The 13,419-nt window shown below is 45.6% G+C and overlaps 1 protein-coding gene across 1 annotated transcript in view; it reads left to right on the top strand.

Annotated features, from left to right (window-relative positions):
- DTNB (dystrobrevin beta) overlaps nucleotides 1-13,419 on the top strand; it is a 218,390-nt gene that overhangs the window by 135,766 nt on the left and 69,205 nt on the right. The gene's annotated exons all lie outside the window — the stretch shown is intronic.

The following is a 13,419-nucleotide window of genomic DNA, read 5'->3' as shown; positions in this document are numbered from 1 at the left end:
AAATAAATACTGCTTTAACAGCAAATTGCTATAGGAGATCATGGCAATTAAGAACGTACTGAAATTCCATAGGATAATTGCAGTCTAGCTGGATGGCGAGATACCTGTCTTTGCTGGTATATCCATACGAAAGGAGAGCGGGGTTTGCAGGAACAATCTTCCACGTTACGGGGCGGCAGCGGATCTCCCTCGAATTCTGGCTGCCATTTTACATTTCCACCGAGTCTGCTGCTTAGAAGCAGCTTGGCTTAGCACGTCCTCAAAAGCCTGGCTGCTCTTTCTGTCTGCCGAAGGTGCGCGTCCTCAGGCCTGCTGTAGCCGCTTTGAACAGGCTGCACCGCCGTCTCTCCCTCATTGCTGCTCTACGTGATCGCTATGGCGAAACACATCATTACCCATGTAGCGTTTCAGAGATGGCCCTTGTCTTCCACAGCCGCCAGCAGTGGCCGTGGCCTCTCCTAAGCGTCTTACCCCAATGGCAGAGTGTGTGTCCTGCCACGTGTTAGCGTGGCTAGAGAAGCATCTTAACGTCAGAGTCCTCGTTCACCTATTCATTACGTATTTGTCGTATAAGTACTTGCAAGTCCTTTCCAGCAAGGTAGGCTTATGCCTCCTCATAATTTCCTTCAGTGTGTGTTCAGCCAATAATCTGACTTTGTCATATGGCTGTGACCAGGTATTTCCCTTTTGTAAAACTTTAATTAAAAAGAATTATGCTTTTTAACCGTTTTTAACTGTCAGTTCCTATTATGTCAAACGGTATGTTTGCATTTCGGAAGTGTGCTGGTTTTGGCTGGGATAGAGTTAATTTTCTTCGTAGCGGCTAGGATGGGGCTATGGTTTGGATTTGTGCTGGAAACAGCGTCGATGATACAGGGCTGTCGTCGTTCCTGCTGAGCCGGGCTCACACACAGTCAAGGCCTGCTGTGCTCCTCACCCCCCCACCAGCGAGGGGGCTGGGGGGCACGAGGAGCTGGGAGGGGACACGGCTGGGACAGCTGACCCCAGCTGCCCAAAGGGACATTCCAGACCATAGGGCGTCACGCTCAGCGTATAGAGCTGGGGAAGGAGGAGGAAGGGGGGACGTTCCGAGCGATGGCGTTTGTCTCCCCAAGTCACCGTTACGCGTGCTGGAGCCCTGCTGTCCTGGGGATGGCTGAGCACCCGCCTGCCCACGGGAAGCAGTGAATGGATTCCTTGCTTCGCTTTGCTTGTGCGCGCGGCTTTTGCTTTACCTGTTAAACTGTCTTTATCTCAACCCACGAGTTTTCTCCCTTTTACCCTTCTGCCCCGTCCCACCGGGGGAGAGTGAGCGAGCGGCTGGGTGGGGCTTAGTTGCCAGCTGGGGTTAAACCAGGACATGAAGTCATTCCGTTCACTAGGACTGTGTTCACGTTGACGTATTAAAGCAATACAGTGCAAACCTTCTGGTTTAGACAGAAAAGGAGGGGATTTCTATGTAATCTTCATATAAAATTAGAGTTGTTGAGACAGTAAGTGCTGAATCAGTTTCACTCTGGAAGGTGGTGGAAGAAGTCTTACTCTTGACATGACTTTTTCTGGTAGTAATAAAGAAATATTTAGAAAACTAAAGAGTCACAATATTGGTTCTGAAAGAACCTGATCGTTTAAAAATCTGTAAATCACCTCAACCTGTTCCTGTGTACTTTGTAGTTCTGAAAGCGGTCAAAAATGAAGCAACTTGTTTGGATGTAAAGAAAGCAGCATTTAGAGTTTACTGAGACTTTTCAAAGACCTGTGACAAATTACTGCTTTCTTTTCATCCAAATAAGTTACATCATAGGGTAGATGTCAAAGTGCTGCCAGGGATTGAAGCGTGGTAGAGAAAGGATGTAAGAGTAATAACAGTGTGTTTCCATTGCGACCGAAGCTCAGCGGCAAGGAATCTTAACGGTTGTTTACTGGCTCCCCTGTTTAGCCACAGTCCAGAAGTACTAATCAGCTGAAATGGATGTATTTTTCATATTCTGAAGGAATCCGAGTTTGAAGTGCTCTGCTTCATGGCAGGTTCTAATTATTTCTTGCCAACAGGAGATCCCCCTTCCCTAGCCAGCACTCGGCATGACGAGTGTCCAAGTTGGCCATTGCAACTTGGTGGAGGAACATCCTGCTGAGCTCTGGGACGGCGTGCCGTGTCTGCGGGGCTCGCTTCTGAGGATTCGCTGTTTGTGGGAAGTGGGATAGCTGAGATTTGTTAGCCACAGTCTTTTTTTTTTAACACTCTTCTTATAACATTAAAACAGAGAGACGGGAGTAAATTAGAGGCCGGAAACTCAAAACCAAAAAAAAAACAGGAACCATTTTTTCTTCCCGTATGGAATTAAAATAGGGAACATCATATGAAAACCCCAATATAATAAACATCTCAGAGATCCAGTGGAGAAAGGTGCTCACTGAGTATATGGCGGCCAGGCTGCCAGCTTTACAGGAGTGATACAGTAGGATGTGCAGGCGCGGGAATGGTATTGTCCGTAAAGGAAATACACAGTGAAACAGCATAAAAATATCACAGAAAAAGAGAAGAACTGCAGAATCCTTGGGGGTTGAAATTCCAAATTCTTAATAATAGAAAAGAAATACTGACCCCCTGATTAGATGGTGGTAGCGATCAGGAAATGTTAAGTGAGCTGAGACAAGCTGCAAATTTAGGACAGGTAAGTAACAGTGGGAGATTTCAGCTACCCACATAGAGACTAAATCAATGCCTGTTCCGAGGGCGATGCACAGACACTTTGGAATGCAATAAATGATGCTTCTTTCAACAACTAGTTTTAGAACCCACAAAAAGATGCGCTCCTGGATTTGGTCCTGAGCGGGGCACCAGGACGAGTTCGAGTGGTGTTAACTGCGCTAGCTGATGTGTGGTAGGAACCGTCACACACGTGGCTTTAACAGCAGGAGAGAGCACACCAAGTAAATCCAGCATGCAGATCTTCAGTTTCAAGAAAGGGAACGATGTAAAAATGAAACTAGTAGAAAAAATCCTAAAAGGATCAGTCCAAAAAGCAGGAAGCCTGTGAGCTGCCTGGAGGCTGTTAAAAATCTGTATTAGAAACTCAGGAAATCTGTGTGTCAAAATTCAAAAAGAAAACAAAACCGTACAAAAAACTCCTTTCATGGGTCAATAAGAAAGCTAAGGAGGATGACCCAAGGAAAGGATGGCATTCACGAAATGGAGAGCTTGCCCAAATGGAAAGAAAAAGAAAGTCTATAAACATGGCTGGTTAAATGTTAACAGGAAATTCAGGGATGGGAAAAGAATTTGAAGAGCACTTCACAAGGGATGCTGAAGTCTACGGTAAAAAGATTCTCAATACCATCAAAAGTAGGAATCTAACTGGGGAATCAAAGACTTTTTGGTGACCAAGATGAACAAAAGAGTAGTCAGGAATGAAAAGACCATAGCAAAGAAGCCCAATGAGTTGTTTGCCTCAGCCTTTACTGCTGAGGGTGCATCATGTAACGGATTCTTTATAGCAGGTAAGTTGGAGGAGTCGGCTCAGTTCGAAATAACTAACAGGAACGTTTACAACAGGTAACACGGACGTCAGTAAGTCACTGCAGCTGCGTGGCATGAGCTGAGAGTCCTTGGCGGGCTGGAGGAATGAGCTGACAGTTGTACGGAAGTTCAGCATAGCCCGGTGCCAATCCTGCATCTGGGGCAGGGCAACGGCAGGCAGCAGCGCGGGCTAGAGGCAGCTTTGCAGAAGAGGACCTGGGCGTCCTGGTGGAAGGCGGGCGTCAGCAGTGTGCCCGCGCAGCAAAGCAGCCCACCGCTGGCGAGAGCGCAGCCAGGAGAGCGAGGGCCGCTGGCCGAGGGAAGAGACTTTCCTCCTCTATTCAGAGCTGGGGAGGCCACATCAGCAGTGCTGTGCCTGGGCTGGGGCTCCAGTGCAAGAAGGACGTGGACGTATTGGAGCAAGCCCAGCAGAGACCACTAAGATGGTTGGTGGCTGTAGTACCTGACATACGAGGAGAGGCTGAGAGCTGGGTATGTTCAGGATGGAGAAGAGGAAGCAAAGGAGGATCTTACTGCTGTCTGCAGCTACCTGATGAGCCAGCCATATGGGGACCTGCCAAGGTCAACCCACCACAGAGGTTCACAGGGAAAGGACAAGAAGCAACAGAAACAGACAGAAGTTGCAAGAAGGGAAAATCCAACTGTATATTAAGAAAAATGTTTTCACCGTGATAATGGTCAAATATTGTTGTCCAAGAGGTTGTCCAGAGCAGAACTGGAATCTTCCTCCTTGGAGACATTCAGAGCTCAACTAGACAAGCTCTTGAGCAACCTGCTGTGAATTGGCCCTGCTTTGAGCGGCGCATGGACCAGAAACCTCCAGAGGTTCCTTCCCACCTATATTTTTCTACGAATCTGGACCTTAATTAAAGTGGAGAACGGAAACAAACCACCATAAAGGAGTTATGGGGTATTTGTCAATGGAGACTTTAAAACCAAGATAGACCAGTATCTGCTGGGAATACTTGAGAGAGGTTCATGTGAGCAAAACTATTTCTTGATGTCCTCTCCAGCCCTACAGCTCGGGTGTAATATGCTTTGTTTTTTAACGTGCTCTAACTGCTAGAAATTCAGAGGGTCCCAGATACAGGCTGTTCATACCGCAGCAGCCTAATGCAAAGTTTCATACGCTTTTCTTTGAAGTAGTCGGCAGTGGTGACTGCTGGAAATTGTACGCTGGACTATGTGGCGATGGATCTGACTCAGTCCATCAGTTTCTGCTTCTTCTCAAATTAGATAAAATGTTAGAACCGCCTTCTGCAGGCTTGTTACTCTGACAAATGTCACTCGCCATATGAATGCAAATACATTCCACTGACATTTTTAGGGGAAATGCCTTTGCTTGAAGTCTTACTGGGACAAATTAATTTGAGGCAGATCTCAGAGTTAATTCTTGAAATCCAAGTCTGTTTCTTCTTAAAGAAGGAAAATAAATGGGGAGGGTGGAGAAGAAAGGAGAATGCATCATTTGTCACTTGGTGCATGTGAGTTGCTCCGTAGCGCAGGCGAGGCTGATGGCATGCAACCAGTGCAATTACGCACTGCTAGACAGCAGCTTGGTCTGTGTCCGCTCAAACAAGCTCTGACTGGGCTACTCTTGTTTTCTTCAAGCCGGTCTTCAGAAGACAAAATCCCTTTTATTGAATTTAAGTTGCTCAGGGCTATGCTTGGCCTGCCAGTTTGGTCAGAGCAGAGTGCTGTGCATTAAAATTGGCTGGCTCCGCGAGACCGGTTAGCTAGAAAGCAAAAGAGAAAAGCAGAAGGTGACTAGATGGATGGAGGGAAGAAATTAATGGAAAGCAAGCCAAACTTTGTTTAAATCACAACTTCATCTGTTTGTCTCCCTCTGCTGATCTGTTCAGATTATCAGTCTGAGGTGAGAAATAATCGGGTATTTCCTATCAAGCATCATCTTTTTGATAAAAGCGGGGACTGAAAATGATCTCCTGTGTCCCCAGCCCCCTTGCCTACTTTCCCTTACGAAACTCATTCCACGTACATGTCAGATCCCACCTCAGTACTGCCCCATTACTTGAAGACAGGTAATCCTGCATATAAGGTGACTGCATACCTTTAAGAGAAGGGGTAATTACGTGTATTGTAGGTGAATATATGTATTCATCTATTAGCATTCTTAGCATTATTCATAGCCATATATATAGCGCAACCCTAGGCCCTCTGTTATCAATGTCCTACACAACACCTCCCTTTCTCCAAGCCAATGCCTCCTTCATCTCCTCTCCTGCCTGCTCTACCTCAGCTCTTTTTTTTCCCCGTCTTCTGCTGTCAGCGCACTCCCAGGTCCTCCCGAGTTTCTCCTGATACACCCGGGCAGGTTGATTTGTACAAGCACAGGTCGGTATCTGGTCTGTGAGCCAGACGTGCCTGCTGCTTCCCGATGACTCCTGATGGAGAGTGACCCACCGTGGCAGGCAGCAGCCTGTGGCACTCAGCAGGAGCAGAGGTCCACAGGGACCGTGGACTCTTGGCAGGGCTCTGCTGACCTGTGCTGCCTTGCTGCTAGGAAAAGCATGAGAACCTAATAAATATGAGATAATACTCAATTATGGATGAGTGGATAATTAGGTTGAGTTATGTGGATGAGTTACAATAATCAGGTTCTTGCCCATGTTGCTCTTTTTTGAAAACAGTGTGTGGTTGCTCTTCTTCCCTCGACGTTAAGTACTGCTAAAAGCTTATCATGATCTCATCTCGTTAAAGCTACCTACAACCTAAATAATATTTGTAATATTCCCTTTATGTAACTTTTCTTTTAGGCTTTAGGCATTATTTAATAAATATTTTTAAATAAAGAACGGACAAGTAAACCAGATTTCCTGCTGTACATCCTTGCAGGATAAATCTGCAGCTTGGTTCTTGGATCATTTCTTCTTCTCCTGGATACACCAGTTATATGAACCATTTTTGTTATTTGTTTCCTCTTCTTTGGCTGTTGATCATAAAGAACACTGTGATGCCACGGTGATGGGCAGGTGAAGTACTGGTTCAGACTTTCCATGACACCATGAGGTCCTTGCACCAAGGAGCCTGGAATCTGATGCCCACGAGATGCAAGCTTACTGTTCTTTGACAGTTTCTTCCAAATCAGGGTGATGGAGTGCAACGGCTTGCCAAACTGGCTTTTTGGGGCTTGATTAAACACTGTCATGAAATCCTCTTCTGTCACCCAAAAAAGGTATACTGTAGGTGAGGTCTGAATGCTCCTTATTACAAATACCAGTCCCACAGGGAGTTGGACTCCATGATCCTTACGGGTCCCTTCCAACTGGAGATATTCTATGATTCTATGACTTGAAGTTCCAGCATGGCTCTCTCTCAAGGTTAATGGCCTATTCGTAGGAAAACTAAATTACAGTGCTAAAAAGTTTTACTGTTCCTATGCGATATTAAGGATTTTAAGTAGATTTTATGATCGTCTTCTTATGAATTTTCTTGCTGAGAGAAAATGGGGCTTGCCGTTTGGATGATCTTCTCAGAACTGTTGAGGCTTCAGCATTCCTGCTGAGCACCAGGAGAGCAGAAGACAACGGCAGTCGTACCTTCAGCTGTGTTGGAGAGTTTGCTTAGCTTTTAAACTTTTTTTAACATTTTAACTTTTAAAATGTTGGTCCTCAGCTTGAAAAGCTTCAGCTTTAGTCTCGCTGCTGTTTGGTATGAAATGAGAAACCTGTGTTACAATTCACTGTCAAAAAGTCTTTTTTCTTTTCAAGCTCCACCGTACTTCAGAATCCTTTTACCTGGATAAACTCTATAGGTTGTTGCTGCAGGGATCTATAATGTTTTGGGGTTTGGTCATACTGCATTATTGTCAGAAAACAAGGAGCTGCATCCAATAGGGCCAAGAAAACATCTCCACATTGCTTCTGTGCCGTAACAGGAGTATTCTCTTCCTGAGGTATTTACTCCTCACTGAGAAGGAAAGCTACAGAGGACAAAATAATATAAACTCTGTTCATTTTCTCATGCACATGCAAAAATGGGGCTTGGGGGGGGGTTGCAGTCATTTTGAAGGCCTTACATCTTGTGCTGTTGACTCCCAGCAGGTCTTTGCGTCTGTTTGTAGTAGAAAGCCTTTGCAAGAGCTGAGTAGAGAGGGGATATGTCCCTGGAGTTCAGTGCTGCTGAGCAGGCAGGGAGCTGAACCTGGCAGGCTTTTTAAAGAAAGGAATTACAGTAATAAATCTTGGAAGACACAAGTCGTTCATACCTGTCCAGTAAGATGGAGTGCAAACATAAGAGTGCTGACTAGTAAATGAATGTTTTGGGGTTGTTTTTTTTTTCTTTTAAGTGCAGAGGTTTTAAGAACCACATATAACTTCACAGAGAGGACAGGTACCTCTCATCAAAGTAAATAGGAGCATGCAAATGCTCTAAGGAATTCTGTCGCCCTGGATTTATGAGGAGAATAGCATTTGCCGTCACAATCCTATACCATACACCCAAAACTCTTCCAAAGGCGATGACGGTAACAATTTGGTGTTAATAAAATGCTGGGCGGAAATGAGAGCAGTGACTACAGGTTTCCTTCCATGTGTTCCAGAGGAGTTTGTTCACTAAAGAAATACGGGCTGTCCTACCAATGTCCAACTTGAAGCTCAGAATGGTATTTGCAACAATGCCTCATACTTTATAATTATCTCCTAGTAGTCATATTTAGAAGATGCATTTGAAATACTCGCATCCACAAAAGGTAATGCAATACCCATATGAATTTAATTTGAAACCCTTAGATCAATAACAGGTCCCACACCGTGTCCACCACCTTCTCAGTCATTCTTCAGAATCCTTTTACCCCATACTTCCTCTCACCCATGAAATCTGATGTTTTCAGAAGAGTAAGGGCATCCTGAGATCGCTGCAAAGGATGAACCAGGGTTTGTTGAACTGTCTACTCCATAAAACAGCCTGCAATCATCCAGGCTCGAGAAAGGTACCAACAAACTTTTTCAAATCCAGGTGTCCATTGTAAACTCTTTCATTATGACGCTGTATTTTTATACGGGCTGCAGCAAGGTATTAGCCTGTCACAGAGAAAATAGTTACATCCCACGGCTAGGTTGTAAAGGAACTTGGGGGCTTATTGATCAACAATCAATCAAGGAAAGATTAAGGCTACTGATCCTGTGAGCAAAGTAACTGATAAGAAATTTTCAGTTACTTAAATGACTTCCCATTTACGAGAAGAAGTGAATACAGATGCCCAGCGTGCTGGATGCTTGGAACTCAGGCCTGGTTTTGTGGGCAGAATGTCAGATTTTGTACAGATGCTGCACAATTGTGCTGCGTAAGACTACCAGGCTCTTGTAGTTGGAGAAAACAACAGTTTGAAATAAATGCAACGCTTGAACTACTAGAAAAGCCACCCAAAAATGCAACGTAAACACAAAGACTTCTTCCCATCAACAAAAGAACTGAAAAGGAAAAATCTGAGTTCTTGGTTAATCTTACGTCTTTGTTACTGAGAATGTGATGGTCAGTTACTTCATTCGGTTCTATGAAGTACTGTGTTTTTTCTCACAGGTCTCTAGAGGTTTATAAAGCAATATGAATGAAGACCGATCACAAGAATGATAAAAGAAAAAGGGAAGAGTGATAGAGAAAACCAAATCAAAGAGCTTGAGAAGTGATGGGAGCAGAAAGGTGTCTGGGAGTCAGATTTTATGGGCTTTAAAGGATAAAGGAAAAAAATCCTTCAATCAAACCAGAAGAGATGGGAAGTTGTTGATTCAAATAACTACGTATCTAGTTCACAAGCCTGAAAATAGTGAAGATCTCTAATATCTTTAGATTTGACAGAAATATGAGTTACAGGACATTCTGGGGGTATTTTAGAGGAAAGATTACTTTTTTTAAAAGATAGGAGGAGGACGATGATGATGATGATGATGACGACAACGACAACAATGACTGGGGGGGGGACGGTGAAACGTTCTGAGACATTCCTATTTACCGTACCGCAGGAAACAATGCTCAGGGAAAGTTTCAGCTGTGGAACCAGGAGGTGACGTGTCCACACTAGATCTCAACAGAGAGAAGAAAGCCGCCTAGCTTTGTTGATCGATGAGAGGGAGGTTTTCCCTTCCCTTCTTTGAAAGGGAACAGGGACCCGTCAGGAGTCGGCAGAGGCTGGAAATGGCCAAACAAACAAGTATGAAAATGGAAGTTGGCCATCGCTTTTGAATATGTGATCATATACTCTTTGCAAGCAATAGGCTGCTATGCGTGTAAACACCCTCACGCAGCCTGCCCCCGCGTTATCAGCGCTGCAGTGCCCTGCGCTTCCGTGGTTTCCCTGGTTCTGGATGACGACAGGCCAGCTAGGACCCACCTACAGGCATTTGCCACTGTAGGTCAGCTCAGCTTAAACCATTCTTGGGCAGATGCTTAGCCAAACTATTTTTTAAAAACCTCGGTAGATGGAGTGCTCTCCAGATGGAGGCCATCAAGGAAATCCGTTCCAACGTGTAAATTCACCTACCAGTTCAAAGTTTTCCCTGAATCCTAACATAATGCTTCCTTCCTCGGTTTGAGCCCCCTACTCGTTCTCCTCTCTCAGGGGATACGGAGAGCAATAGAGTACTTGCCTCTTTGCAACAGGCCTTGTATATTTGAAGTTTCTTCTGCTGTCTCCTCTCATTCTTTTATTCTCTTCATTCTTTCAGTCTTTCCTCATTGGCGTGATTTACAGACCTCTGATCATTCTTCTCCTTCACCCTCTTTCTCCAGGTGACCCTTAGCTTTTTTGCGATTGCAGAGCTCAGGCTGGAACCGGTAGGTCACCCGCGTCAGAGAGCAGGGGTCCGTCGTGCACCGCGGTACGCAGCACACCCTGCTTCAAACAGCCCCTTCCTGGGCTCCGAACAGCCCGAGGCTGTTGGCTCCTGCTGGGGTCGTGGACTAAACTCATTTGCAAATCCGTTTTTGCAGAACTGCTGCCTCATCCGTTGGGGGGGGTGTAGTTGACACGTCCAAAGTAAATATGAGAGTTTGCACTTGTCTTAATAGAATGCAACCGATTTTTTCAAACCGTTTCTCCAATTTCTCAAATAATTCTGTATTTTAGTATATTTTATATTTTATCTTGTCCTATAAAGCAGTAGGAGCCCGCCACAGTGCGATACAGTCTGCAGATGTAAGAAGTAAATACTTCATTCCATCATCCGTGATATTAATGAAAATATTGAATGGTACTAAACCTAAGAGAAAAGCTGTAAAACCCCACAAGAGGATGTCAGAAGCATTGCTGAGGTGAAAGCGTATTGTGTTAACAGTTTCTCTCCTATACAGAGCATTTGATTTTTGCTATGGAAGGAGAGTAGTTTGCTTTGGCATGATTTCTTCTTAAAAACTCATGGAGACTATTACTTCGCCTATCTTGTAAGTATTTACAAGTGGGTTTATTCTGTGCTTTTTCCCCAAGAACTGAGGTTAGGCTGACGGGTCTGTAGTTGTTAGTTCCTTCTTGCATTGTTTCTCGGTGTAAGCTTTATGGATAGCCTCTCCTAGCGTGTGGAGCGTCACCTTATAAAACTTAGCGCCTTCAGAGATGAACACAAAAGCTCTGAGATTGCCCCAGGTTTATTTAAGTACCAAGATCTAAGTACTCTGATGAATTTCCTCGTGCCCTGGCTCCTCGAAACATCTGTCTATGTTGTCTTCAGTCTGTTTTCTCTTTTCTAATCTGAGTTTTTACCCCAAGGCTGTAAATTCCATGTCCTGGGCAGTTAATATGTTTTTAATATTAGACCACCACTGGATTTTTTTTTAATAAAACCTAACCCAGAGAGCACGAACCAGAGTCCCAGGGCTGCCTCCTGACCACCGCTGCGTCTTGCCCTGCTGCCTGCGGCTGGCTTTGGCAGGAAGGATGGCGCCTGCTGCCTCCCGGGACGCCCCTTTGTTGGGGAATGTGGCACAGGAGCTGTGTCTTGTCAGCCGGGCAAGGGCAGATATATCTAGAACTGGTGTCGGATATTTCCTGGACAAGTACAGTAGCAATTAGACACGTACCTCTCTTGTATTTTCAGCAGGCTCAACGCCGTCTCGGGTGACTCTTTGATACACTTTTGAATATGCAAGAGTTTAGACGCCTCTCCTCCTGAGTCCACATTGTAGTTTAGATTAGGTGAGAGAGAAGTGCTGTTTGTCAATAGCTGGGTGTGCGATAGACACTCAGGCTTTGTGTATAGCAGTCATTAAAAACTGCTGGTGCCCACATCGATAATATCGAGCGCGCTCACCCTCCAGAACAGTGCAGCTGCGTACAAACCACCTGCTGCAGATCGGTCTCGGCTTGGGCTAAATCCCAAACCATGCTGAGAATTGCTTGAGCGAGCTAGTTAGTCTGGGCTAAAAATAAGGCAGGAGCCATACAAAATATCTAACAATACGGGTGATCAAATTCCAGTGCCTCTGCCTGGTGCTTTTTATTTCACCAGCGTAGGCATCCCCTTTGCAAACTTTCAGGCTGAGCATCAGGTGCCTTGTAAGCTTAAGAACCTGGAAGGTTTAGAGGTTGGTGGAGAATCAGCAGCCTGAATTTTTTTTCTGGGCTTGTTTAGCCTTGAGAAGACTTGTGGGGGTCTTTTTTGTATATGTATAAATATATGATGGTTGCAAGTAAGACAGTGGAGCCAGACTCTCTTCAGTGGTGCCGGGACAGAACAAGAGGCAGTGAGCCCTAGCTCACTTCCATTTAAACAAAAGAAAAAACTTTCTTAATGTGTAAGTGCTCAAACACTGGAACAGGTCACCCCAGCAGGTTGTGGAGGCTTCATCCTTGGAGGTATTCAAAACTCAGCTGCACAATGTCCTGAGCAACCCGCTGCAGTTGGCATTGCTTTGAGCAGGGGTTTTGGCTTAGACCATCTCAAAAGGTCCTTTCCAACCCCAACGACTCTGTGATTCTGAGTTACAATGAAAAATTAAATGGGGTCTTGGAAGCAATAGAACAAATAAGAGAACACTGAATTGTCATACAAAATAGCCACTGTACAGTTTCCAAAAGAGCTCTTGACTAGCGATGTTTGAAAGCAGCGTGAGGGATGTGTCTCCGCTAAGTTCTCTGCAGTGTTGTCTTTGCTCCTGAGGACTCGAGTACTTGAGGTCATGAGGGTGATTTCAGACTTTGGACAGGATTTCTGAAGAAAGGGATTAAGGACACGATTGTGTTTTTATAGGCACAGTCCTACTTTGCAGCAGAACAAAGGTTCATGTGCTTTGGATGGAGTCCCGAGAGCCCCAGAGCCTCAGGAAGCTCCCGAGGCTGCGGGTGAAACGCGCCACCTGCACTTGTCCTCGTCGCTGATTGTGCCAGGATGCAGGGAGAGGCCATGGGACCTCGGCTTTGTGACGCACTGTTTCGGGGGAGCCAGTAGGTCACATCAGTGTTATCTGCAGCAGGACTGCTCAGGTCACCCCAAGGTGGAGAGAGTGGTGGCAGTGCTGCTGCCTACACTGCGCACCTACCCCGAATGTCGAGGTGAGGTGAGGTGAGGTGAGGTGAGGTGAGGTGAGGTGAGGTGAGGTGAGGTGAGGTGAGGTGAGGTGAGAGCTGGGGTTCTGCCCCAGCTGTATCGGCAGGTCCATCCCAGCTCCTCGTCCACACCAGCCGTGCTCCTCGGTGCGAGAGCAGAGCCCACCCTGCGCCGTCAGCTCCTCCCGGCTGCCTGGGGGAAGAGGGGGGTTTCTGACCCTGCTGCGACGCACTGCGTTTCTGCACTTCAGTTTCTGGGTTGATTTATTTTTATTTTTCACACTGTTCATTTTAACTGCCAAGATGTTTTGTTGCTTCTTGCCTGGGACCTGCCTTACCAAGCAGTTTTTACACAGGCAATTTCCACATCGTTAGGACACCC

The sequence above is a fragment of the Mycteria americana genome, chromosome 3 (assembly GCF_035582795.1).
Source record: "Mycteria americana isolate JAX WOST 10 ecotype Jacksonville Zoo and Gardens chromosome 3, USCA_MyAme_1.0, whole genome shotgun sequence".
Lineage (NCBI taxonomy): Eukaryota > Metazoa > Chordata > Aves > Ciconiiformes > Ciconiidae > Mycteria > Mycteria americana.
The sequence above is the reverse complement of the archived record's forward strand: the minus strand, read 5'-3'. Positions and strand labels throughout refer to the sequence as shown.